This window comes from Lepisosteus oculatus, chromosome 14 (genome assembly GCF_040954835.1).
Source record: "Lepisosteus oculatus isolate fLepOcu1 chromosome 14, fLepOcu1.hap2, whole genome shotgun sequence".
In the NCBI taxonomy this organism is placed as follows: Eukaryota; Metazoa; Chordata; class Actinopteri; order Semionotiformes; family Lepisosteidae; genus Lepisosteus; species Lepisosteus oculatus.
Window position 1 is genome coordinate 45,234,245 of NC_090709.1, and position 25,882 is coordinate 45,260,126.

Consider the following 25,882-nt stretch of genomic DNA (forward strand, 5'->3'; position numbering starts at 1 on the left):
TCAGATGACGAGACTGACGCACTACCAATTACGCCAACAAGCCCAGCTGCAGTACACACACCGGAAAGTTTGCCTCACATGGATTTCAGTCGCCCGTTCCCTAATCTTTAGACGCCCTCTGCTGAATGTTGCATTTGCCTTTTGATCTCACCGATACATTTTTGGTCTGTTTCTGTTGCGAGTCCGTCTTTCAGATCTCACCTAGCACAAGTCTCTGTGGCTGAAGTGGCCTCTCTGCTTCAGCATCGTGCCCTCACTCAGCCATTAAAAATGTCACTCGGACTTCTGACATGCTGACATGAAATGTCAAGAGAGAGGGGCGGAGTGACGCTTAAGCCAGAGAGAAGAAGAAAAGGGGGCGTGGCTGCGAAACGCTTGACAGCTGCACGATGCTCTCCATGTAAGGCGGGACCACAGGCTAAAGGACACCTTTCGGCACATCAAGCTCTAAGCACACACCTGGAGGATGCGGGAATTGATCCTGCTATCTCCCACATGCAAAGCAAGCGCTGTACCATACAAGCCAACCCCCCTCGCTGGGACTTATGCCTCGGCGTCACCTAGTGCCGCTTGTTCCCCTCTTACCGGGCACAGTTCACTGCCCTTCGTCTGCAAGGCAGTCGTGTAATTGCAGCTTTCTTGACTTATTGATGAAGGTCTGACTGGACGAGCGAATGGCGCCTCTCCCCATCCTCAAGCTCGCTGACAGATTGAAATGGAAAGTGCTGCTGTGGCTCGTTGGTCTAGTGGTATGATTCTCGCTTAGGGTGCGAGAGATCCCGGGTTCAACTCCCGGACGAGCCCTTGTGTGCTCTTTTCCTCCTCTTCCACAAGACTGGGAACTGATATCCACATCACTTCGCAGCGTCTGCTTATGGCAAACGATGGAATGTGACTAATGACTGAACGAGCCTGGTGAATTCTCATCACGTGGCACAATGAGAGCGTGCAGTCAGCTGTCCAAGGCGGCAACCTCATTACTCGTTCAAAAGAACACGTATTGAAAACTCATCACCACTGTGTCGTAGATGAGCACCGCGATCGCTTGTTGTCATGCGTCCTTACTTGGGAAATGCAGAAGCAAAAACTGCCCTCTCTCAGCCACCGAAACGTGTGCGGCTCGCCTTGCGCTCTCTGCGCCTCACATATTTGTCGAGCTGTCTGCTCTTCTTTCTGTTGAAGTAATCAAGTTACGGGGCGTCCTGCAGCCTATGATGTTCTCACTGAGAGCTTTCAAGATTTGAAGGAAAACTACGAGCTTGATGGCTCAAGTCGAACGAATGTGATTGTTAAGCAATCGATGATCAAAAGCACGTCTTCTAACAATTCGTGAGAGTATTATCAGCACTGTTTTCACTCGGATATACTTTTCACTTGCTAAGCTGACAAATTGGACGAGAAAATGCCGGAGACGCACTCAGTGCAGACTGAGGTTGGGAAGGAGGTGTGGCCCTTCAACGCTTGACAACTGAAGGACATTCTCTCCGCAACGGAGGAGCACCTGTCAGAAGTCGCAGAAGCTAAACAAGAGCACCGGGCTTCCGGAGATCCAAACTCAGACCTGGAGGATGCGGGCATCGATCCCGCTACCTCTTGCATGCTAAGCGAGCGCTCAACCATTTCAGCTAATCCCCCTCGCTTCATGCGTCTCGGCATCATGTCTTACCGCCTCTGCCCCTCTTACCGGGCACCGCCCACTGCCCTTGGTCTGCAAGGCAGTCCTTTCAAGTGCGATAACGACGCTGAGACCTTCGTTGCCTATTGTACGAGCTGAACTTTTGTGCTCATCAATTCAACGCTCTTTCCATCAACTCATCTTGTCTTTTGACGCTTCGTGTTTTGCGCTCCTTTGACTATCGGCATATCGGGTGACTGCAAACACTGAAGTTCTTGCTTACGGAGTGTGGAACATTGCTTTCAAGTGATCGCTGTTCTGTCATGTTGACGCCGAGTGAATCTTTCTTTGGCAACATGGGCAGGCTGACAGCAGTGCGAGCGAAAGTAATGGCAAATTTCTTGACTTATTTCTGAATGTGAATGTTCTTTAGAAAAGGGATGCGGCGTTGCTTCTCGCCCGTGTAAAGGTCACGCATTCCAGACGTGGTTATGAGCGAACAGTTGCCGCAAGTGTTTGAAAAGAGCAAGCAGCCCTGCCCCGTGTGAGGATCAAACTCAGGCCCTTCAGATGACGAGACTGACGCACTACCAATTACGCCAACAAGCCCAGCTGCAGTACACACACCGGAAAGTTTGCCTCACATGGATTTCAGTCGCCCGTTCCCTAATCTTTAGACGCCCTCTGCTGAATGTTGCATTTGCCTTTTGATCTCACCGATACATTTTTGGTCTGTTTCTGTTGCGAGTCCGTCTTTCAGATCTCACCTAGCACAAGTCTCTGTGGCTGAAGTGGCCTCTCTGCTTCAGCATCGTGCCCTCACTCAGCCATTAAAAATGTCACTCGGACTTCTGACATGCTGACATGAAATGTCAAGAGAGAGGGGCGGAGTGACGCTTAAGCCAGAGAGAAGAAGAAAAGGGGGCGTGGCTGCGAAACGCTTGACAGCTGCACGATGCTCTCCATGTAAGGCGGGACCACAGGCTAAAGGACACCTTTCGGCACATCAAGCTCTAAGCACACACCTGGAGGATGCGGGAATTGATCCTGCTATCTCCCACATGCAAAGCAAGCGCTGTACCATACAAGCCAACCCCCCTCGCTGGGACTTATGCCTCGGCGTCACCTAGTGCCGCTTGTTCCCCTCTTACCGGGCACAGTTCACTGCCCTTCGTCTGCAAGGCAGTCGTGTAATTGCAGCTTTCTTGACTTATTGATGAAGGTCTGACTGGACGAGCGAATGGCGCCTCTCCCCATCCTCAAGCTCGCTGACAGATTGAAATGGAAAGTGCTGCTGTGGCTTGTTGGTCTAGTGGTATGATTCTCGCTTAGGGTGCGAGAGGTCCTGGGTTCAACTCCCGGACGAGACCTTGTGTGCTCTTTTCCTCCTCTTCCACAAGACTGGGAACTGATATCCACATCACTTCGCAGCGTCTGCTTATGGCAAACGATGGAATGTGACTAATGACTGAAGGAGCCTGGTGAATTCTCATCACGTGGCACAATGAGAGCGTGCAGTCAGCTGTCCAAGGCGGCAACCTCATTGCTCGTTCAAAAGAACACGTACTGAAAACTCATCACCACTGTGTCGTAGATGAGCACCGAGATCGCTTGTTGTCATGCGTCCTTACTTGGGAAATGCAGAAGCAAAAACTGCCCTCTCTCAGCCACCGAAACGTGTGCGGCTCGCCTTGCGCTCTCTGCGCCTCACATATTTGTCGAGCTGTCTGCTCTTCTTTCTGTTGAAGTAATCAAGTTACGGGGCGTCCTGCAGCCTATGATGTTCTCACTGAGAGCTTTCAAGATTTGAAGGAAAACTACGAGCTTGATGGCTCAAGTCGAACGAATGTGATTGTTAAGCAATCGATGATCAAAAGCACGTCTTCTAACAATTCGTGAGAGTATTATCAGCACTGTTTTCACTCGGATATACTTTTCACTTGCTAAGCTGACAAATTGGACGAGAAAATGCCGGAGACGCACTCAGTGCAGACTGAGGTTGGGAAGGAGGTGTGGCCCTTCAACGCTTGACAACTGAAGGACATTCTCTCCGCAACGGAGGAGCACCTGTCAGAAGTCGCAGAAGCTAAACAAGAGCACCGGGCTTCCGGAGATCCAAACTCAGACCTGGAGGATGCGGGCATCGATCCCGCTACCTCTTGCATGCTAAGCAAGCGCTCTACCATTTGAGCTAATCCCCCTCGCTTCATGCGTCCCGGCATCATGTCTTACCGCCTCTGCCCCTCTTACCGGGCACCGCGCACTGCCCTTGGTCTGCAAGGCAGTCCTTTCAAGTGCGATAACGACGCTGAGACCTTCGTTGCCTATTGTACGAGCTGAACTTTTGTGCTCATCAATTCAACGCTCTTTCCATCCACTCATCTTGTCTTTTGACGCTTCGTGTTTTGCGCTCCTTTGACTATCGGCATATCGGGTGACTGCAAACACTGAAGTTCTTGCTTACGGAGTGTGGAACATTGCTTTCAAGTGATCGCTGTTCTGTCATGTTGACGCCGAGTGAATCTTTCTTTGGCAACATGGGCAGGCTGACAGCAGTGCGAGCGAAAGTAATGGCAAATTTCTTGACTTATTTCTGAATGTGAATGTTCTTTAGAAAAGGGATGCGGCGTTGCTTCTCGCCCGTGTAAAGGTCACGCATTCCAGACGTGGTTATGAGCGAACAGTTGCCGCAAGTGTTTGAAAAGAGCAAGCAGCCCTGCCCCGTGTGAGGATCAAACTCAGGCCCTTCAGATGACGAGACTGACGCACTACCAATTACGCCAACAAGCCCAGCTGCAGTACACACACCGGAAAGTTTGCCTCACATGGATTTCAGTCGCCCGTTCCCTAATCTTTAGACGCCCTCTGCTGAATGTTGCATTTACCTTTTGATCTCACCGATACATTTTTGGTCTGTTTCTGTTGCGAGTCCGTCTTTCAGATCTCACCTAGCACAAGTCTCTGTGGCTGAAGTGGCCTCTCTGCTTCAGCATCGTGCCCTCACTCAGCCATTAAAAATGTCACTCGGACTTCTGACATGCTGACATGAAATGTCAAGAGAGAGGGGCGGAGTGACGCTTAAGCCAGAGAGAAGAAGAAAAGGGGGCGTGGCTGCGAAACGCTTGACAGCTGCACGATGCTCTCCATGTAAGGCGGGACCACAGGCTAAAGGACACCTTTCGGCACATCAAGCTCTAAGCACACACCTGGAGGATGCGAGAATTGATCCTGCTATCTCCCACATGCAAAGCAAGCGCTGTACCATACAAGCCAACCCCCCTCGCTGGGACTTATGCCTCGGCGTCACCTAGTGCCGCTTGTTCCCCTCTTACCGGGCACAGTTCACTGCCCTTCGTCTGCAAGGCAGTCGTGTAATTGCAGCTTTCTTGACTTATTGATGAAGGTCTGACTGGACGAGCGAATGGCGCCTCTCCCCATCCTCAAGCTCGCTGACAGATTGAAATGGAAAGTGCTGCTGTGGCTCGTTGGTCTAGGGGTATGATTCTCGCTTAGGGTGCGAGAGGTTCCGGGTTCAACTCCCGGACGAGCCCTCGTGTGCTCTTTTCCTCCTCTTCCACAAGACTGGGAGCTGATATCCACATCACTTCGCAGCGTCTGCTTATGGCAAACGATGGAATGTGACTAATGACTGAACGAGCCTGGTGAATTCTCATCACGTGGCACAATGAGAGCGTGCAGTCAGCTGTCCAAGGCGGCAACCTCATTGCTCGTTCAAAAGAACACGTACTGAAAACTCATCACCACTGTGTCGCAGATGAGCACCGCGATCGCTTGTTGTCATGCGTCCTTACTTGGGAAATGCAGAAGCAAAAACTGCCCTCTCTCAGCCACCGAAACGTGTGCGGCTCGCCTTGCGCTCTCTGCGCCTCACATATTTGTCGAGCTGTCTGCTCTTCTTTCTGTTGAAGTAATCAAGTTACGGGGCGTCCTGCAGCCTATGATGTTCTCACTGAGAGCTTTCAAGATTTGAAGGAAAACTACGAGCTTGATGGCTCAAGTCGAACGAATGTGATTGTTAAGCAATCGATGATCAAAAGCACGTCTTCTAACAATTCGTGAGAGTATTATCAGCACTGTTTTCACTCGGATATACTTTTCACTTGCTAAGCTGACAAATTGGACGATAAAATGCCGGAGACGCACTCAGTGCAGACTGAGGTTGGGAAGGAGGTGTGGCCCTTCAATGCTTGACAACTGAAGGACATTCTCTCCGCAACGGAGGAGCACCTGTCAGAAGTCGCAGAAGCTAAACAAGAGCACCGGGCTTCCGGAGATCCAAACTCAGACCTGGAGGATGCAGGCATCGATCCCGCTACCTCTTACATGCTAAGCGAGCGCTCTACCATTTGAGCTAATCCCCCTCGCTTCATGCGTCTCGGCATCATGTCTTACCGCCTCTGCCCCTCTTACCGGGCACCGCCCACTGCCCTTGGTCTGCAAGGCAGTCCTTTCAAGTGCGATGACGACGCTGAGACCTTCGTTGCCTATTGTACGAGCTGAACTTTTGTGCTCATCAATTCAACGCTCTTTCCATCAACTCATCTTGTCTTTTGACGCTTCGTGTTTTGCGCTCCTTTGACTATCGGCATATCGGGTGACTGCAAACACTGAAGTTCTTGCTTACAGAGTGAGGAACATTGCTTTCAAGTGATCGCTGTTCTGTCATGTTGACGCCGAGTGAATCTTTCTTTGGCAACATGGGCAGGCTGACAGCAGTGCGAGTGAAAGTAATGGCAAATTTCTTGACTTATTTCTGAATGTGAATGTTCTTTAGAAAAGGGATGCTGCGTTGCTTCTCGCCCGTGTAAAGGTCACGCATTCCAGACGTGGTTATGAGCGAACAGTTGCCGCAAGTGTTTGAAAAGAGCAAGAGAGGAAGCAGCCCTGCCCCGTGTGAGGATCAAACTCAGGCCCTTCAGATGACGAGACTGACGCACTACCAATTACGCCAACAAGCCCAGCTGCAGTACACACACCGGAAAGTTTGCCTCACATGGATTTCAGTCGCCCGTTCCCTAATCTTTAGACGCCCTCTGCTGAATGTTGCATTTGCCTTTTGATCTCACCGATACATTTTTGGTCTGTTTCTGTTGCGAGTCCGTCTTTCAGATCTCACCTAGCACAAGTCTCTGTGGCTGAAGTGGCCTCTCTGCTTCAGCATCGTGCCCTCACTCAGCCATTAAAAATGTCACTCGGACTTCTGACATGCTGACATGAAATGTCAAGAGAGAGGGGAGGAGTGACGCTTAAGCCAGAGAGAAGAAGAAAAGGGGGCGTGGCTGCGAAACGCTTGACAGCTGCACGATGCTCTCCATGTAAGGCGGGACCACAGGCTAAAGGACACCTTTCGGCACATCAAGCTCTAAGCACACACCTGGAGGATGCGGGAATTGATCCTGCTATCTCCCACATGCAAAGCAAGCGCTGTACCATACAAGCCAACCCCCCTCGCTGGGACTTATGCCTCGGCGTCACCTAGTGCCGCTTGTTCCCCTCTTACCGGGCACAGTTCACTGCCCTTCGTCTGCAAGGCAGTCGTGTAATTGCAGCTTTCTTGACTTATTGATGAAGGTCTGACTGGACGAGCGAATGGCGCCTCTCCCCATCCTCAAGCTCGCTGACAGATTGAAATGGAAAGTGCTGCTGTGGCTCGTTGGTCTAGTGGTATGATTCTCGCTTAGGGTGCGAGAGATCCCGGGTTCAACTCCCGGACGAGCCCTCGTGTGCTCTTTTCCTCCTCTTCCACAAGACTGGGAACTGATATCCACATCACTTCGCAGCGTCTGCTTATGGCAAACGATGGAATGTGACTAATGACTGAACGAGCCTGGTGAATTCTCATCACGTGGCACAATGAGAGCGTGCAGTCAGCTGTCCAAGGCGGCAACCTCATTGCTCGTTCAAAAGAACACGTACTGAAAACTCATCACCACTGTGTCGTAGATGAGCACCGCGATTGCTTGTTGTCATGCGTCCTTACTTGGGAAATGCAGAAGCAAAAACTGCCCTCTCTCAGCCACCGAAACGTGTGCGGCTCGCCTTGCGCTCTCTGCACCTCACATATTTGTCGAGCTGTCTGCTCTTCTTTCTGTTGAAGTAATCAAGTTACGGGGCGTCCTGCAGCCTATGATGTTCTCACTGAGAGCTTTCAAGATTTGAAGGAAAACTACGAGCTTGATGGCTCAAGTCGAACGAATGTGATTGTTAAGCAATCGATGATCAAAAGCACGTCTTCTAACAATTCGTGAGAGTATTATCAGCACTGTTTTCACTCGGATATACTTTTCACTTGCTAAGCTGACAAATTGGACGAGAAAATGCCGGAGACGCACTCAGTGCAGACTGAGGTTGGGAAGGAGGTGTGGCCCTTCAACGCTTGACAACTGAAGGACATTCTCTCCGCAACGGAGGAGCACCTGTCAGAAGTCGCAGAAGCTAAACAAGAGCACCGGGCTTCCAGAGATCCGAACTCAGACCTGGAGGATGCGGGCATCGATCCCGCTACCTCTTGCATGCTAAGCGAGCGCTCTACCATTTGAGCTAATCCCCCTCGCTTCATGCGTCTCGGCATCATGTCTTACCGCCTCTGCCCCTCTTACCGGGCACCGCCCACTGCCCTTGGTCTGCAAGGCAGTCCTTTCAAGTGCGATGACGACGCTGAGACCTTCGTTGCCTATTGTACGAGCTGAACTTTTGTGCTCATCAATTCAACGCTCTTTCCATCCACTCATCTTGTCTTTTGACGCTTCGTGTTTTGCGCTCCTTTGACTATCGGCATATCGGGTGACTGCAAACACTGAAGTTCTTGCTTACGGAGCGTGGAACACTGTTTTCAAGTGATCGCTGTTCTGTCATGTTGACTCCGAGTGAATCTTTCTTTGGCAACATGGGCAGGCTGACAGCAGTGCGAGCGAAAGTAATGGCAAATTTCTTGACTTATTTCTGAATGTGAATGTTCTTTAGAAAAGGGATGCGGCGTTGCTTCTCGCCCGTGTAAAGGTCACGCATTCCAGACGTGGTTATGAGCGAACAGTTGCCGCAAGTGTTTGAAAAGAGCAAGAGAGGAAGCAGCCCTGCCCCGTGTGAGGATCAAACTCAGGCCCTTCAGATGACGAGACTGACGCACTACCAATTACGCCAACAAGCCCAGCTGCAGTACACACACCGGAAAGTTTGCCTCACATGGATTTCAGTCGCCCGTTCCCTAATCTTTAGACGCCCTCTGCTGAATGTTGCATTTGCCTTTTGATCTCACCGATACATTTTTGGTCTGTTTCTGTTGCGAGTCCGTCTTTCAGATCTCACCTAGCACAAGTCTCTGTGGCTGAAGTGGCCTCTCTGCTTCAGCATCGTGCCCTCACTCAGCCATTAAAAATGTCACTCGGACTTCTGACATGCTGACATGAAATGTCAAGAGAGAGGGGCGGAGTGACGCTTAAGCCAGAGAGAAGATGAAAAGGGGGCGTGGCTGTGAAACGCTTGACAGCTGCACGATGCTCTCCATGTAAGGCGGGACCACAGGCTAAAGGACACCTTTCGGCACATCAAGCTCTAAGCACGCACCTGGAGGATGCGGGAATTGATCCTGCTATCTCCCACATGCAAAGCAAGCGCTGTACCATACAAGCCAACCCCCCTCGCTGGGACTTATGCCTCGGCGTCACCTAGTGCCGCTTGTTCCCCTCTTACCGGGCACAGTTCACTGCCCTTCGTCTGCAAGGCAGTCGTGTAATTGCAGCTTTCTTGACTTATTGATGAAGGTCTGACTGGACGAGCGAATGGCGCCTCTCCCCATCCTCAAGCTCGCTGACAGATTGAAATGGAAAGTGCTGCTGTGGCTCGTTGGTCTAGTGGTATGATTCTCGCTTAGGGTGCGAGAGGTCCCGGGTTCAACTCCCGGACAAGCCCTCGTGTGCTCTTTTCCTCCTCTTCCACAAGACTGGGAACTGATATCCACATCACTTCGCAGCGTCTGCTTATGGCAAACGATGGAATGTGACTAATGACTGAACGAGCCTGGTGAATTCTCATCACGTGGCACAATGAGAGCGTGCAGTCAGCTGTCCAAGGCGGCAACCTCATTGCTCGTTCAAAAGAACACGTACTGAAAACTCATCACCACTGTGTCGTAGATGAGCACCGCGATCGCTTGTTGTCATGCGTCCTTACTTGGGAAATGCAGAAGCAAAAACTGCCCTCTCTCAGCCACCGAAACGTGTGCGGCTCCCCTTGCGCTCTCTGCGCCTCACATATTTGTCGAGCTGTCTGCTCTTCTTTCTGTTGAAGTAATCAAGTTACGGGGCGTCCTGCAGCCTATGATGTTCTCACTGAGAGCTTTCAAGATTTGAAGGAAAACTACGAGCTTGATAAAAGAATCAATTTAAATGTTTCTTGAAAAACGGATCCTTCTAAATATCGGAAGTCCAACGTCTCATGGAAACTGTCTGTGTAACGGTCTAACGTGATAACGTGATAACCACTACACTCTGGAAAAGGTGGGAAATTGTGCCCAGTGGCCCAGTGCTGAGCTACGCCAATGCTATTCAGGGGCTATTCAGGGGCCAATGCTATTCGATGTGAATTGAATGCTATTCAACTCGCCAATGCTATTCAGGGGTGGAAAAGGGTGGAGCCGTGTGTGTCTTTTGTTCAAAGACACCCCCATCTCAGAGCCGGAAGTACAGGCCTTCCTCCCGCAGGTCCACAAAGATGTTATTTTTTAAGAAGATCCTGTGAAAGTCGGCCATCCGCCTCTCAGCCCTGCAGTAGGCCAGGCTGAGAGAGAAGCAGTCCTTCACCCTGGCAATGCACAGCCTGACAAGGTCTGGCTTCAGGCCATTGTACATCATGAGGTTCCTCCTCTCCCAGACAGCTGTCCTCGTTAGGCTGAGGAGGAGGTTCACTAAAATGGCGTTAACCCCCCTCTCAGACCCGCGGTACCCAAAGAGGAACAGCTCTTTCCAGGGCACCCCGTCAAGAACAGCTCCTCGAACAGAGCGAAACAGGCCATCCAGCAGATCCGTCAAGTACGCCCTGGCTCGAGCTGGGGGAAGATCTTACCCCAGAACACCTCTGAGACCGGCACTCTGAAGCGTTTCGCCACCATCAGCCTGTAGAACATGCTGGTGGTGAACCCCAGGAGGTCCACCCCACGGTCCCCCCACTTCACCCTCAGCTCCGGCCAGGCCGGGCCTGCTGCCCCGTCTTGTAGATGGAGCTTCTCCAGCCAACTGTCCGGGAGACCGAGTTTGAGCTGCTCGTAATCCTGACGGATCTTACTGACAGGCAGCTCGTCGTCGACCTCTCGCACAGCGTCGACAATAGCCTGGGTGGGCAGAAATCCGTCCTTTACTTCATAAAGAAGATCCTTGACCTTGGATATGCCAGCCTCGTAGAGCTGCCTGTTCCATCGAGACACCAGCAGGGGGTCGAGGAACAGAGGCTGTTCCAGAATCTGGGCCCGGGTCTCCGGCGTGTAGGAGACATGCTGGGACATGAACTACCCCCTCGCCAGCAGGACCTCCCTGTAAAAGGAGGGCAGATGTTTTATTAACCCCGGAGTCAGCCTCACCAGGAGAGTCTCCTGCCCCAAGCCCCCGCAAGTCTCGAGGTAGCTTCCCATACCAATCTTCCAAATGCTGACATTATCCAGGTCAAGGAACTTCTTCACTACTTTCAGCCTAAAGCTTTTCAGCTTCAGGCCTACATCACACAGCTTCAGCCCACCCCTGGAGATTTTCCCAATGAGGGTGTCATGAGTGACCCGCGGAGGCTTCCCCTCCCACACGAATCCCACCACCAGTTGTCTAATCTCATTCTCTACCCGTTCAGGAAGAGGCATCACAGACAGTGGGTACCACAAGAGGGACAGGCACAGTGTGTTAACGAGCAGGACCCTTCCCTTTAGGGTCAGGGACCTGTGTCTCCACCGATTTAATTTGCCCTCATCTTAATGAGCTTCTCCTTCCACAGGAGAAGCCCAGTGGCCTGCTCATCAGCGTTAATGTAGATGCCAAGGACCTTCAGGTGACCCGTCTCAACCCTGAAAGGGTAACCGAAGAGCGGGGCAAGGTCTGCCCTCCCCACCGGCATAACCTCAGACTTCTCCAAGTTTACCTTGGCGCCCGAGGCAGCGCAGTAGGCCTGCACCACCTCTAAAATGGCCGAGATCTCCGCCACCTCTGCCAACGTCAGTCTGGTGTCGTCAGCATATTGGTAGATCAACGAGGTGGCGGTGCCCCCAGGCAAGGTCACTGGAAAGAAGCTCGTGAGGGAACCATTCACCTTGACACAGCTCACGATCTCCTTGTACACGAGCCTCACCCAGGAGATGAAGGCCTCGCCGAAGCCAAAGCTCTTCAAGACCTCAAACAGGAAGGAATGCTCCACCCTGTCGAAGGCCTTCTCCTGGTCCAGTTTCAGGACGTATCCACCCCTCGGCTGCTCCCGCATAAGGTCCACAACATCTCTGATGGAGCACACCGTGTCCGCGATGTCTCTCCACTTGACGCAGTAGGTCTGCGAAGGCGACAGGATCCTGGGCAGAACCTTCCCGAGCCTGAGGGAGAGAACACGAGTTAGTATCTTATAGTCTGTGTTCAACAGACTGATCGGGCGAAAGTTTTTCAAAAGGGAGGGATCCCCCTGCTTTTTGTAGACAAGAGAGATCACCCCCCTTCTCATAGATGGGGTCAGAGCGCCGGTCCTGGCAATCTCCTGGAACACCTCCAGAAGGAGGGGCCCCAGGGACTGCTGAAAGTGTCTGTAGAGCTTGGAGGAGAGCCCGTCCCACCCAGGGCTCTTGTTAGGAGACGAGCCCCGAAGTGCTTCAAGCACTTCCTCCAAGCTCAGCGCACTGTCACAGAGCTCACGATCGCTCTGTGACAGGCGGGTACTCACCCAAGCCAGCATGGCCCGGGTCTGCTGCTCATCCACCACTTCGGCCAGAACAAGGCGCTATAAAAAGAAAACACCTCATTCCTAACGGCCTCGGGGGCAGAGAGCCGCACACCGTCCTCTCCCACCAGCTCCTCGATGAAGGAGCTGCGCTGCCTCTCCTGCTCCAGGCCGAAAAAGAACCTCGTGCTCTTCTCGCCCTTGGCAAGATACTGGGCTCTGCTGCGCACCCTGGCTCCTCTCCACTTCTCCTCCTCCAGGGCTTGCAGCTCACCCCTCAGCTCCAGCAAGAGCTCGCAGCCCCCGCCGTGATCTGCCAGGAGCCCGAGCTCTGAGGTGATCCGAGCCCGAAGCTGTCTCTCCCGCCTGGCCTTCTCCCGCCCCCGGGACAGGCCATACTAGATACTGAACTCTTTGATGGCGTACTTGAGATTATCCCACCAGACCAGCTTTTCTGACCTATACAGGGGACACTGCAGCTGCTGCCGGATAAGGTCTTCTATGCCCTGACAGAATGAAGCCTCCCCAGGAGCGCCTTATTAAAGCACCAGAGGCCGGGGCACCGGTCCTCCTGTGCCCCTGCTAGAGAAAAGTGAAGCACAGCATGGTCGCTCAGGGTCATGAACACATAGCGCATCTGGCTCAGGCACGGGAAGAGACTCATGTGCCCCTGCAACAGGTCGATCCGGCTCTGTCTCAAGACACCTTCGACGACCTGCCGCCGAGAAAAGTCCCTCCGCACACACTAAGCCTGACGCCACGCATCCACGAACCAGTGAGCTTCTGCACTGCGCTCCAGGAAGCTGCGAGCAGCACTGCTCTTAAAGGTCATCCCAACCGCGACATCGAGCGCACTCAGTGCACAGTTAAAATCTCCGACGACCAGCCCTGGCTGCTGAAAGCAGCTCGCCTCCAGCTGCTTGAAAAAGGCGAGCCGCTCAGCTTCCCCATTGGGGGCGTAGATGTTGCTCAGCAGCACGGACTGTCCAGGAAACCCAAGACAGACCTGCAGGAGCTGGCCCTACGTGTCGCGGTGCAGGAGCCTTACGCTCTCGTACACTCCCCTCCTCACCAGCACAGCCAACCCCCTCCTGCACAGGCTGGAGGTGTTGCTGTAAAACAGCTCCCCGTCCCACTGTGCTCGCACCTTCCGGACACACTCCTCGTCCCAGAAGGTCTCCTGGAGGCAGACAACATCCGTCCGCCCCAGCAGAGCTAACACTGCCCCCAGCTTTGCTCAGTCCCTCAGCCCGTTGGCGTTTAAAGAGGCGAAAGTTGCCATCACGCATATGGCCATAAGAGTGAAATTAATTCTCCGGCCTGCGCGACAGTTCCCCCGCCCTTTCTGCCACATTCTCATTGCCAACACTTGCCGCTTCCTCCCCACCTCCTGTCTCCGCCACCGCAGAGACATCAGGGATGGGTCTGCGGACAACTCTTGAACTGGGCTTCAGGTTGGGCTGAGGCCTGACGTGGTGCCACTGGATTCCAGCCTTCGAGGGCCCAGGCGGTTGTACCCCGGCTTGCCCATAGCTGGGGAACCGCTGACGGTGATGGTGGTGGTGGTGCTGGTGCCGTCGCCTCCTCCCTCTGCCTCTCTCCCTGCACAGGCTTGGGTGTCAAAAGCCCACTGGTACGCTGAGGGGCAGCCTCTGGTGGTGGTGGTGCCCGTAGGATCTCAGCTGCACCACGCTGCACCGCCGCATGTTGTGGAGCAACCTCCCTCTGCTTCTCTTGCGGCACAGAGTGGGATGCAGCAGGATTGTTAGGGCAACGGGGCGCCTCTGCTGGTGGAGATGCTGGCTGGTCCCCGGCTCCTTTCTGCTGCGCTGTACCCAGGATTGGAGGGGCCTCCTCTGCCTCTCTCCCATCACCGGCTGGGGCGTTGCTGGCTCACTGGGGTCCTGGGGCGCCGCTGCTAGCAACTCTCCATGCTCAGCTGCAGTGGCCACTCGTAGTCCATCTTCAACCCCCTCAGCGTTGCGGGCAGCTGCTCCTGCGGCGGCTGGATCTTCCGGCTCTGGCTCGCAGTTGCAGCTCATGAGCGCATGGAGGCAGTCCGGGCACTTGGCAGCGGTGCATTTCCTGGCGCGATGGCCGGGCTGTCTGCACTCATAGAAGAGGAACTCAGGGCAGTCCTTGGCGATGTGCCCCAAGTCCAGGCAGACATGACACACCCTTTGTTGCTGGTCGTGGAGGACCCTGAAGTACTGCCCCCCCTCTGCCGTGGCGAAGCGGGTGCTGTATGGCAACGAGGCTACATGATCGGGAAAGCGAATCCGAACAAACCTCGTGCCATCAGCAATGGTGGTCCCGGGGTAGTGGCGCATCCTGATGTCCGAAATGACTCTCACCCCCCAGCTACTCAGCTTCTCCTTGATAGTCTAATCTGAGATATATGCCGGGAGGTGGAGGAAGGACACCACTACCTCCTTCCGCTCCAGCCAGCGGCAGTAGCAGGGTGTGCCCTGCACATCCAGCCCCACAGCCACCGCGTCCGCATGTTCTTTTGAGTCCAGAGTCAGTTCAAACTCTTTTGGCGTCTGGGAGCGGCAGGCAAAAAGAGAGCCCTCCCCACAGAAGCTGCGATAATAGCACCCGCAGACGGTTTCTCCACGCCGCTCACATCCACCACAACAGTATGCGCCCTTGCAAAAACCCGCCAGGGGGGTCGGTCCAAATTCCTCATCCTTCTCTTACCTACACTACAATAACATTCTCTGCCTCCATGTTTTTTCCTTCCATTAAAACACAAACAGGACTCAGAAAGCAACAAAAAAGCAACAAAAAAAACCCAAAAGTCTCTCCCCTCCCCAAACAGAGCTAGGCTGAAGGGGAGGGCTTCAAAAATCAACCAAAAACACCAAAAAAACACAAAAAAACAAAGTCTAACTTAAGACAAACAAATCCTCTGTTCCTCTTCTTCTTCTCCTTCTTATAGAGAGAACAGCTCCGTCACCTCTTTTACGACGCTGCTTTTTTGAGAGCTGCTGCTGTGCTTTGACATCTGAGCTCTGTGGAAAACGATCTCAATACAATTCTGAAAAACGCGACTCCCCGAACGCCAGCCGAACAAGTCTCCACAGCGGAAGCGCTGTGTCTCTTTTCAGCTGGCGATAAACCTTTCCTCGATCCTTTGCGGACTTGTAAAACTGTTCATGATCAGTTTTACAAGCTCCTGCGCTTAAAAGCTTACAGCACCTGGTATTCCCAGGCGGTCTCCCATCCAAGTACTAACCAGGCCCATCTCTGTTTATCTTCCGAGATCAGGCGTGCTCAAGGGGGTGTGGCCATAAGCAAGAGCAAGGATCCCTGGCACCCTTCTTATAGAGAGGACAGCTCCATCACCTCTTTTACAACGCTGCTTTTTTCCCTTGCGTTTTTCTCTTCTTCCCACGTTCTCTCTCTTCACTGCCTTCGTCCCCGCTCTATTTCACTTCAACCTTTCACTCTTGCTTCCTTCCAAAGAGGACGGAGCTGCGGGAGAAAGGGCGCTATAGAGGATCGCTGTGGAGAGCTGCTGCGGTGCTTTGACATCTGAGCTCTGTGGAAAACGATCTCAATACAATTCTGAAAAACGCGACTCCCCGAACGCCAGCCGAGCAAGTCTCCACAGCCGAAGCGCTGTGTCTCTTTTCAGCTGGCGATAAACCTTTCCTCGATCCTTTGCGGACTTGTAAAACTGTTCATGATCAGAATAAAAAAAACGCTCACGCTAATACACAAGCACCCGTGTCTCGCCAGAGCTGACAAATAAACAGACGGACAAGCCGCACTGCACTTGTGAACAGGGGAATGAGCGAGCGAGCGGGGATAGGGCGCCTCCTGCGCTTAAAAGCACCTGGTATTCCCAGGCGGTCTCCCATCCAAGTACTAACCAGGCCCATCCCTGTTCAGCTTCCAAGATCAGGTATGCTCAAGGGGGTGTGGCCGTAAGCTAGAGTAAAGCTCACTGGCACCCCACTTATAGAGAGGACAGCTCTGTCACCTCTTTTACGACGCTGCTTTTTTTCCCCTGCGTTTTTCTCTTCTTCCCACGTTCTCTCTCTTCACTGCCTTCGTCCCCACTCTATTTCACTTCAGCCTTTCACTCTTGCTTCCTTCCAATGAGGACGGAGCTGCGGGAGAAAGGGCGCTATAGAGGATCGCTGTGGAGAGCTGCTGCTGTGCTTTGACATCTGAGCTCTGTGGGAAACGATTTCAATACAATTCTGATAAACGCGACTCCCAGAACGCCAGCCGAACAAGTCTTGAAGTGGAAATCTAATAAGTAAATTGATTCTTAAAATGTAGAGAGCTTTGCAAGAAATATATTGGTGCTTTAAGATAATATATTTCAAGGATGTAAATGCTGTGCTACAGTACGTGCAGAATTTTAGAAAACAGTGCATCAACAAAGTACACTGTTTAGGTTACTTTAGAAGACAATGTACCAAAACAATATATGCTTTCTGGGTCGTTAGAATTAGCTGAAAGTAACTGATTAGCTTTGAATAACAAATCTAGTGCTTCTTCTCTCGCTTTTTGATGTAATCTGTTTTCTCTTAGGGAAAGGGGAACTTTTAGAAAGGACAAAGCGCTGAGCTTTTTTACAGCGCAACATCTTTTAAAAACCCTGTACTGCTTGTAACAAATTGAGTCTCTGGTTGCACTTTGCGAAGTGGCAGCAGGGCTTGCAATATTGAAATAAAGACCTTACTCAGGTGAGAACTCTCTCTTGTGGCTTCCTTGATAGTTCCATGACAATTTGGGGGCTTGTCCGGGATCAGAAACCTGAACGCGAACGGCTGCTGAAACTCCATCTGGACCCTGACAATTTTAGCAAAATTGGACGAACCTCAGAGGATAAATTGTTTATCCTTCCAGAGACGCGTCTGGAGAATTGGCAGCTGTCTGACGCCAGTAAGTGATCCTTAAAAATTAATAGTTTGAGAAGCGAGCCACAGGGGTGTTCTCACGTGGGTTTGATGAGTCTGGGACTCATATAAAGAACTTATCTTAACACAGACGTGTGGTTTTTGCTCTGCGGAGTAGTTGATGTGATAAGGTTCTAAGTAAGGCACCGATTGGTAAAAATGGGAAATTAAAATTCAAAGATGAAAATGGGACCGAGCAGTCCAGCAAAAGTACATGTACGACAAATTCAGAGAAACAATTATAGCCTGGGTTAGAGTAAAAAAAATGTTTTATGTTCATGAACTGTAAAGCTAGGGTAATAGGTGTAAGGGAACTTGCACATAATTTATATATGATAATTAGGGGCCCATAACTATGAAGGATCTTTGTAAGTGAATCAGAATGGACAGAGGAAAGTTGAATTAGGAAAAATAAGTTTCCTGAAGAAGGGGAAACTAAGAAGAGAAGGAGAAGAACGGAAAGAAAGCGAATTGGAAAGCTTATGTAATGGAAAGAGGAATCACAGAAATAATGGGAAGCTTCAAAAAAGACTAGTCTTGAAACTAAAGAACAGCAAGCTGCAGCTAAAGTCATGGCCATGCCTTCTAAAAAGAAAAAGTCTCCACCAAAACTAGAATGCGGTCCGGAGCCAAAGCCTTTTCACTTGTTCGTGAAATGCCAATGTGCACTTTAACAGGTCCAGAAGGAACTCCAGCATATGTACATTGACATTGGTCTCCTAGTGAATTATTTGCATTAGTTAAGTCTTTTCCTAAATTGCCTGATGACCGTAAAGAATTTCGAAGAAAGGCAAGCCTTGTTCTTGATTGTCTTAAGCCTAATTACAGTGACATAACCTTGTTGCTAGATTATATTGTTCCTAAAGGTTTACAACGTCCTCTAAAAAGGAGGAGGCAGATTGGCGGATATGTAACCCAAATGATGAAGAAGTATCCATCTAAATTAAACCACACGGACATGGAGAGGAAAAGTTAGGCGGCCGCTTCTAAAAAGAGGTAAGGACTCCTCTTTTCTAAAAAGTCCCTTGTCCTCTCCATGTTGCTGTGGTGCAGAAGCAAGTACAACAGAAAAATGAGTTAATGGTGTATGTGTTTTTAGATGCCTGTTTTGTGAAGGTGGGGTAGAAAAAAAGGGATTGCTGAAGGAATAGCGTCTCGCCCTGCCCGTGCGAAACAATCCAGGTGTTGCATCCTGGTACACGACTGCAGTATGGCTGAAGGTAGTAACTAGAACTGTACTCGCAGAAGAGCCGAAAATGGTAACTCGATTCAACTGTGTGTTTAAAGCCAGGATTTGGAACCTGGTCCGTGTTCCCGAATTGTGATAGTTCGTCAGTTTGTCTCGACTGGGGGGTTCCGCGGGGCGCGTGGGAGAAGTGAAAATGGTTTGGTGTGAAGAAAAAAAAAAGTTTGATTAATCCAAAGTGAAACAAAGAAATATGTCGGACAGAATTTAGGCTGAACAGGAATGTAGAAAAGTGTATGAACATTTGGATAAAAATAAACAATATTTAGAGGAATATTTGAGAATTCAACAGAATATCATAGATGAGACACAAAAATCTCTGATGGAAAAGCTAAAAGCAATGGCTGAACGAAAAAGTTATATATGCAGAAAAAGAAACAGCAAAAGAAGAAATAGAACGCCTTAAGAGAGAATCTAGGAGAAGGGTGGGAATTAGTGTGGAGATTTTTGAAAGAATTAGCTGAAAGTAACTGAATATAATTTGAATAACAAATCTAGTGCTTCTTCTCTCGCTTTTTGATGTAATCGGTTTTCTCTTAGGGAAAGGGGAAGTTTTAGAAGGGACAAAGCCCTGAGCTTTTTTACACCGCAACGTCTTATAAAAACCCTGTACTGCTTGTAACAAATTGAGTCTCTGGTTGCACTTTGCGAAGTGGCAGCAGGGCTCCCAATATTGCAATATTGAAATAAAGACCTTACTCAGGTGAGAACTCTCTCTTGTGGCTTCCTTGATAGTTATATTTCCATGACACCGGTTTTAATGTCTGTAGATTGTATCTTATTTTTATTTTTTGTTTTGTTTCATGTTCATATTATGTGTTTTCACCAAGTTCACTCCAGTTAATAACAGTTCACCCAGTTAATAGCCAGTTTATATGCGCGAAAAACGGGTGATCTTTCTATCTCGTGATCAGCTTAGTATCTTTCTGTAAGTTTTTTTCTTCTTAATTAAATGTTTAAAATACATGAATTTCATAAAGACAACACACGTTTCGAACAGAAAAAAATCATATTCTGTTCTCTTCCTGGTATGTATAACAGATCAGCAGGTCTTATTTTCCCAATTGCTTTTTTCCACTGTATTTATCATATTGGCTAGCCAATGTCCTCTCTTAGCTAGGTAATGTTATTTGTGGATTTGTTTCTGCGTTGCGTAGAAGCACATGTATCCATAGAAAGTGTATTATACTACTATTTGAGCTACGGTACATAAAAATAATTATATCGTTATTAATTTCTTTAGGTACGTGATTCCATATTATATTCCCTATTAATCAAATTCTAAAAGTATGCTTTTGTTTACTCCGATAACGAGCGCATTCACAGAAAATGTTAATATATTATGACTTTTCACAAAGTATATAAACTTAAGATGGTCAGAAGGAACATGTAAAAACGTTTCCGAAACGTGGTAAAATCTTACCACATGTAAGACTTTGATGCTTAAAATGTTTAGGAAGAAAGTGGAATACTGGTGTGTATTTTTTCTTTAAACTACCAATACCAATATACAAGGTTATCAATATACAAGGTATATAATCTCGAAGAGATCCAAACACAAAGAGATACACAACAGAGAATATATGCCAATATATATCGTTCGGTTACCAAATCGCTAATCAGTGTTATAACCCACTGTTGCTCTAAACTCGGAAGTAAATACATTACTCATGAATTAAATTGATAACAACTTGTGTTGAGGTACAATTGAATTCTCGAGACGCAATGTAGAACATGGGGTTTACTTATCCACTGTGTATGGATTTGAAATTTCCCGGCACGAACACCAAACCAGCTGACAGGCTCTGTTGCAGCCTCCGTTCCAGCGGTTGTCCAATGGGCATTGTGTCGGCGTCCTCTGGCTACCGGCCAACCAGTCAAGGTGGAGCTCGGAGTAGGACGGGCGGAGGAAACTAACTGCGGCGCGCAGGGCAGTCGTTGCTCCGAGGGGATTCACGTTGGTAGAATTCTGAGTACGTACGAGATCCTCGGCCTCGCGCTTAAAACAAAGTCCAAGTCCCTTTGCAGACAACAGCAGTTGTCACGTGATTGTCTCTGAGGATGTGCAAAAATGGCCAAGGAGAGCCCCGATCTGAGCTTGCTCCCTTTTTGACCAAGACCCAGATGTGTGCTGATTGGTTGAGAGTTTGGCAGGCATTGGAGACCCACGTGGTATTACCACGCCCTGCCAGTCCCTGATTGGTTGGTCAAGGTGAGATATAAGTCACTTACTCTTGACACTTAGGAATGCAGTCCAGATGTCCATTCAGCACTCCCTAGACTGATAGGCGCCAATGGATGACCATTGATCATGATAGCCAGGCTTAGCTAAGTGCATCCCCGTCTGGGAGCTTGTTCCTTATCAAAAGAAAACATCTTAAATCAGCCTGCATGAATACTTTCTCTGTGGCTGCACCACAGAGATGGAGGGTGAGATGGGGCCTCCTTTAGGAAAGCATACCAACGCTTAATTCTGTCTTATTAACAATCTACGTTGCATTGTGCTTTTAATACAGTCTTTGCTGTGCTCTTGAGGATCCTTGTGATATTTCGAGCTCTGGTTGAATGATAAGTGTAGCAGTTTAAATAATTTTCGTAGTTAGAAATTATAAAATGCTCTGTTAAAAGCAAGGGAGTTTTTATGTCCGTTACAGTAAAAAAAATGCCTGACAAAGCAGGGCTTGGACAGATTCCAAGTGCATTTTTGCAATTTATGTTGCATTGTGCTGCTGTAATACAGTTTAAAATAATTAGAAGTCTAAACAGTATCAGCTTTATTTATGGGTTGCAATTAAAAAAAAGTCAAAAACCGCACTCAAAATGCAATTTAGAGCTTTCTGGCAAGAGGAGACAACCAAATTAATACTGTAGCAATGTTTGTGCATGAACAAGGTTATACTGCTATTTCCTTAGATACGCGATGCTCTCTCTTGCTCGCTCTCTCTCTCTCTTCAATTCAATTCCAGGTGCGTTATTAGCAGAACAGATGGGTACAATCAGTGTTGGGTATTTACTTTACTTTGAGATGCCACTTTTAAAGGTGATATATAAAATCAAGGCTTTAACTTGCTTTAACTCCGCAAGTCTGAGTTCTTGTGTCTGTCCTATCCGAACCCGAAAGTATTACAATATGTATCTTTATAGCAGGTGGTGTACAGCTTTTTAGTATAGATTACACTTTTCTTAAATGTATTTAAAAAATAAAAACGATTACAATCTAATCTTTCCACGTTTGATCCCAAGATCCCAAGAAAAATAAATCTAAACGGGGAGAAAGCTATGCTGAAAGTTTATTAAGATACTTAAAAGACAAAGATATCAATTTACGTTGCATTTGTCTGATTGTGAATCAAAAAACACATATACTTAAACCCGTGTTTGCGATTTAAATCAAAACACGATTTAAATCAATATAAATGTTTATATTCTAACGCCTAGGTGACTATTCATTGTTATTAAAATGACTTAAATTCGATCATGTTGTGATATTTAGAAATATAAATTTGTTTGGTGTGAGTGAGGTTTTATTTAATCTCTGACCCAGGGAAACGTTTCATTTTTTCAAAGAAATGTTTGTTAAAAAAAGTCATGGCTCCTGCAGAATTTGATCACAGACTGTGTGACAGGGGAGTCAGGAGCCTAACCCACAGTGCCACCGGCAAGGTCACATGCACAATCCTGAAAAAGCACTACAGAAACATTATCAACAGACAATGTACAGCGTGTACTATTCTTGTGTTGCGGTACATTCATATAATTATATCGTTATTAATTTCTTTAGATACGCGATTCCATATTATATTCCCTTTTAATCAAATTCTAAAAGTATGGTTGTTGACTCCGGTATCACGTTAGTTAAAGACTTCGATGCTTAAAATGTTTAGGGAGAAATGGAATACTGGTGTGTATTTTTTCTTTAAACTACCAAGACCAGCCATATACTGTATGTTTATGTTACAAAATTAATATTGTTTATGGCCTTCACATGCGTTACAGTATGCTCCTATTCTTTTTATGCTCAGCTACTAAGATTTCCCTTCAGTGGTAAAATTCCATATAAATATTCAATACTAAAACAGGCACAGTAAAGACATTTACTGTAAATCTTTCTAAGACAGACCAACGGACCACGAGTGCCCCTGTCGGTCAACCAATCACGTACCGTGTTATTTTGCGTCATCATGCGTCACAATGCGCAACACCGTAGCCAATTACCTCCGGTACGTGTCTATACCGTGCACTTTGAATGGCTGCATCTGTACGACAACACGAACTGCATGGCTGCAACAGAATCCTAGTATGAAAGTAGTCGATGCCACTGCTGGTTCTTGGTTTCTTTTAGTTAGAGGTCCGGAGAAGCATTTCAAGCTGGTTCCACTACTCCTTCCGGACGTTCATTCCCTTTTCAAAGTCAGTCGTATTGCTGTAGTCTGCATTCTTTAGGCTGATTATCGAGGTTAGCATTTATTTGGTCATTGGGGGCTTCGGTACTGTATGCTGAGTCTAAAGACAGTTTCACCCGTTTTCTGATTGCTAGGTTCTGTACCAGTGCAGACATGTCAAACAGTGAATGGCTGTACCTCTATTGTATCCATGCTCAATAAATGAAATCAGTAAAAAATGAATATATGTATAGTTATACGAAAAACAAGTGGTTTATCGACTCATCTCCTTTTGCAGATTTAGAGGCAGCTTCGATATTCGTTTTACAAACTGTTTTTTTTTTATATGGGTCACACACATGCCATAGCAACAAAACATCTCTAGAGATGAGGCTATAGATCACCTTGCCATCCTCCAGGTTTTCCTCCCAAAGCCTACGGTACCAACGGCGACCCCTGCTGGCTGAGAGAGCAAAAGCTTGCAGCACCTGGTATTCCTAGGTGGTCTCCCATCCAAGTACTAACCAGGCCAAACCCTGCTTAGCTTCCGAGATCAGATAAGATCAGGCACATTAAGGTTGGTGTGGCCGTAAGCGAAAGCTATGGCGCCTGACTCGCTACTTGAAGCTGTGTGTGGCTGGGGCTCCGTGCCCCCCGAGCGGGACTGAAGGATCGTTCGTGTGCAACTCTTTGGAAAGGAGCATCTTTCCAAATCACATTGCGTACCTGGATGTTGGCGAATGTGCTCCCTTGTGTTGGCTTGTCCCGCACTGGAGGAGAACAAACAAACTGCACGGAGGAGCACAAGGCAAGTCTTCACAAGACAAAAACCTCCAGTGCACAGCACTCTGAAAACATTTCTGGGCTGTCGCGTGTTTATTTCAGCACATAAAGCGCACCAGTCCAACACGTCAGCCGGGCGCGCGGCGCCTCCGCCCTCTTGTGGCCTTGCGGCGTCAGAGCAAGAGGCTCCTTCCCGCTGCCTTTCCGCTGTGCTGCAGAGCCCCGAGAGAGAACCTGGAGCGCACACTTTGTGGGGGGCGGGGGACCGCGTTCGCGCTCTGCCCCCGGTCTCTTGCGCGAGTACTAAATCTCACGGCACCAGCCAGCGGCAAGGAGACAAGTACAATATCGCGGGACAGGGGGGCCTCGTCATTGATTGTTACATATGAGACGGGGATTAGGAGGAGACCCCGACTGATTGGTAAAGGGGAACACTAACACCAGAGTGACACCCCCGGCGTCTCTTTTTGAGAGACGCCCTGGGATTTCTTAATGGCCAAGGAGGGTCGGGACCTTGGTTTTACGCCTCCCCCGAAGGACGGCGCCTGTTTGTGCAGCAGAGTGTCGCTATCAGGATGCTGGGGCATAAGAAAGCCACACAGACCGCAGGGTGAGCGCTCCCTACTGGTCCCAGTCACACCTCTTGCAGGAGCAGCAGCAAGAGCTTTTCCGGGGGGAATCTCCCATCCGGGTGCCGGCTAGGCTCACACCTGCTGGGCTGCCGTGGGTGAGCCCAGTCGAGAGTCGCAGGGTGAGATCTAGTCACCGGGGAGAAACGATACAAGCGAAGGATTACTCGACTCCCAGCACTTGAAAAGACCGACAAATGACTGGTTCCCGCCGGAGCTGAATGTACCTGCATGTGTCGTGTCGTCTTCTTCCCCCGCCCCGCTGTGTTTGCTGTATTGTCTTTGAAGCCGGCACCCGAGACGAGACGGGCTGTTCCTGTGCCCCAATTAACACTTTACACGTGCCATTCCCCGGCATTGTGGCCATTGTCGGTGGTCACACGCGATAAGATAAGGTGGAGGAGAGCAGGGCATGCACAGTGCCAGACTTTCAAGGAGGGGGCTGTGCGAGGTGAGGTGCGACATGCCGGAGCCCTGACGCTGATAATGCGGAGCACTTGTTGAACTGGCATTGAAAGGACGTGTGCGCACGGCCTTCTCGCACGGCTGCGCACGGCCTTCCCTGCGGCGGAGCGTGGAAACTTTCTCCCCGCGCTGCAGGAGTTGTGTGCGCTGCAGCGGTTCCGAGAGAACAGCACAGAAGGCAGCAGGCTCTGGAGAGCGGGTAAGAGACGGAGCCTTGTGGGTAGGCGAGCAGGCCCATTTTTTGGAAATTGCTGAAAAGGCTCCGGTGTTTGTTCGGTGTGTGGCAGGCGCACGACGCAAGCTTGCGGAGCGATCTGCCGGTCTTGTGTTATGCAAATGAGGCCGAATTGCATCCTGGGACATGCTGCGAATGCGCATTGGCGACTGCAGATGTGTAGGAAACGGCGCGCTCGTTTTCTCGTTTTGCCCACACTTTTGAGTGTGAGTGTGGCGTGTGAGTGTGCGAAAGAGTGGGCCCAGCAGGAGGCGGTGTCGTGCGGGGCGAGGAGCTGGCCTAGGCTGCGCGCTTTGTGCTGTGGATGCGGGCCGCTTGCAGGAGCTTGTACAGCTCATACTTACCTGGCAGGGGAGATACCTTGATCAAGAAGGAGGCCTTGATCAAGAAGAAGGATGCTGCACAGTGGCTTCGATGTGCTCGAGGATATCGCCCTTTTAAAAAAGGACATCCGGAGCATAGCCGAAGAAAGTAGTCGAGGAGTGCTGTTAAGAAGCAGAGTGCAGTTCTTGGAAGAAAATGAGAAGTGTACTCGCTTCTTTTTCAGGAAAGTGGTAGGCTCGAAGACTGTCATGGAAAGTGTAGTTGATGAGGAGGGACGAGAGAGAACAGAGCCGAGTGCTATCCTCTCCTGCACCGAGGCCTTCTACTGTATGCTAATTCTCAAGACAGTTTCACCCGTTTTCTGATTGCT

General features: G+C 49.6%; 1 protein-coding gene, 6 non-coding genes and 2 pseudogenes across 7 annotated transcripts in view; 6 read left to right on the forward strand and 3 right to left on the reverse strand.

The window, feature by feature from the left end:
- Positions 1–25,882, forward strand: part of LOC138243434 (uncharacterized) — a 421,149-nt gene that overhangs the window by 262,949 nt on the left and 132,318 nt on the right. The gene's annotated exons all lie outside the window — the stretch shown is intronic.
- trnap-agg (transfer RNA proline (anticodon AGG)) lies at positions 733–804 on the forward strand. The gene has a single exon. It is a non-coding gene; the product is annotated as a tRNA-Pro (tRNA).
- Positions 2,914–2,986, forward strand: trnap-agg (transfer RNA proline (anticodon AGG)). Its single transcript has one exon. It is a non-coding gene; the product is annotated as a tRNA-Pro (tRNA).
- On the reverse strand, positions 3,744–3,816 carry trnaa-agc (transfer RNA alanine (anticodon AGC)). Its single transcript has one exon. It is a non-coding gene; the product is annotated as a tRNA-Ala (tRNA).
- trnap-agg (transfer RNA proline (anticodon AGG)) lies at positions 5,095–5,166 on the forward strand. The gene has a single exon. It is a non-coding gene; the product is annotated as a tRNA-Pro (tRNA).
- Positions 7,284–7,355, forward strand: trnap-agg (transfer RNA proline (anticodon AGG)). The gene has a single exon. It is a non-coding gene; the product is annotated as a tRNA-Pro (tRNA).
- On the forward strand, positions 9,473–9,544 carry trnap-agg (transfer RNA proline (anticodon AGG)). Its single transcript has one exon. It is a non-coding gene; the product is annotated as a tRNA-Pro (tRNA).
- LOC138219134 (5S ribosomal RNA) lies at positions 15,722–15,830 on the reverse strand (annotated as a pseudogene).
- On the reverse strand, positions 23,553–23,671 carry LOC138218652 (5S ribosomal RNA; annotated as a pseudogene).